Source organism: Orycteropus afer, unplaced genomic scaffold (assembly GCF_000298275.1).
Source record: "Orycteropus afer afer isolate SDZICR_OR568_19922 unplaced genomic scaffold, OryAfe1.0 scaffold00174, whole genome shotgun sequence".
Classification (NCBI taxonomy): domain Eukaryota; kingdom Metazoa; phylum Chordata; class Mammalia; order Tubulidentata; family Orycteropodidae; genus Orycteropus; species Orycteropus afer.
Window position 1 is genome coordinate 4,271,698 of NW_006921761.1, and position 1,891 is coordinate 4,273,588.

The following is a 1,891-nucleotide window of genomic DNA, read 5'->3' on the forward strand; positions in this document are numbered from 1 at the left end:
TTGGGCCCCGGCGTCCCAGCCCCCCGACCCCCGGAGCCCTGTCTTCGCGGTGCCCCCCGCACCCGGGGCCCCAGAATCGTGGCTCGGCGCCCCTCACCGCTGAGGAGTGCGGGCGCTGCCGCGGTCGGTCCAGCAGCCGCTGCCCCCTCCCCCGGCTCCGGCTCCGCTGCCTCCACTCTGGACAGGAGTCGCCTGTCCGCCGGCCGCCGACAGCGGGGCAGGGAACCCGCCCCCACGGCTCCGCCTCCGTGCCGCCCATTGAGCCGTCTGCCCGTCACTCAGCTCAGGCGCTGCCGTGATTGGGCAGCTCTCAACGGCGCTAGCCGCCCATGTTCCGCCCCTGTCACCCGGCCACGCGCGCACACTTTCCGGACAGTGATTGGTGTGGGTCTGATTGGTGCACGCTGGGCTCAATCAATCACACCTCTTCGTCCTTTGGGCTTGTCATTGGCGAGAGGAACAGAGGGCGGTGACTCCGCTCGCCCTTTGATTTCATTGGTTCGTCTGTGGTGCTCCGACTCAAGCCTGAGGCAACTATTTTAGTCCAATCTGTGGTTTGAGAAGGTGGGACGTACTGGCCGTCGCTCGAATCCCGGGAGAACCTTCTGGAACCTGTGCAACGTCAAAGGCAACCTTAAAGGAAAAGTGCCCCCAGCGCTTGGCCTTCCTTTAGGAGGGTGAGGGAGAGAGGACGGTGCGTAGACCAGGGTCGAGAGGTCACGCCTTCCCGCCTCGAGAGGTCACGCCTTCCCTCCTGCCTGCCACAGAGCCCAGCCCGACCTGACTGGGTTACCTAACCTTGACACTCAGTGACCTGACGTGACCCTCCTGAGTCTCAGGGCAAGTCCTCGAGCGTGGGGCAGAACCGAGGTTCCCTTTGGATCTGCCCTTGTCGGTACCTGAGTGGTCCACAGGCTCAGCCCCGTGGTGACTGGGCTTCGGAGCCCCCTTCTCGTCCACCCCGCGTCCCCTCCCCTCGCCCGCCCCCTCGAGCACCCCTCCGCGGCAGCCCCCGACGTCAGTCTGCCCGCAACCTGCCTTCTGTGGCGTCCGGTGCAGTGTGAGTCGTGCCCGCACAGGCCGGAGCCCTGCGTTCCCCTCTCGTGACCCCGTCGTGACCCCGGGATCTCCGCTCTGTCCCCTCGCTCCCTAATCTCCTGTCTCCCGCGCTTTCGCCTGTCCTAAGGCCACTGCTAACCCACTGCCCTTCCAAGGGTTCCGACCACTAGCGACCCTGGAGGACGCGGAACTGCCCCGGAGGGTCCCCAGGGCCGTGCTCTTCGCGAAGCCGGCTGCGGCATCTCGGTCCTGCGGAGCAGGTGGTGGGTTCCAGACCCGCTTTGGGTTAGCGGCCGAGGGGTGGCGCGCCCGCCTCACTCCTTCTTCCCGGCCGCCCGTGACCCCCTTTCGCGACTCCCTCGTCTCAGTGCCCCTCCCCCGGAATCTCAGGCTCAGTGTCCCCGCTGCTCGGAGCGGGCGGGGCTGCGGAGGCGGCCGCCAGCGGAAGCCGCCGTTCGCAGACGCCGGTGCCTGGCACCCACGTCACTGTCTCCTGGCCCATCTGTCTCGAGGCAGCGGGGGTGGGGAGGGGTAATCCGAGGGTGAAGGGGCGGAGGGAGGGCCGAGGAGCCGAGAAGGGGCCGGGGCGCTCACCTCCCTCTCTGTTGCTGCGCCCCGCGGCAGCGGTGGGACCCCCATGAGGTCATGCAGGCTGGGTAGAGCTGGAAGCAGGCTTGGAGAGCCTGAGCGCAGAGCAGAGCAGGAGGGGGGGCCCAGGGGTGCCAGGGTCAGGTCTGCAGCGTCTCCAGACCCGCTGCCTTTTCAGCCATCAGTGTGGGGGTCCCAGGTGTAAAGGGCGTGCAGTGTGGAGAAAGGAGGGGAATTGGGGTGA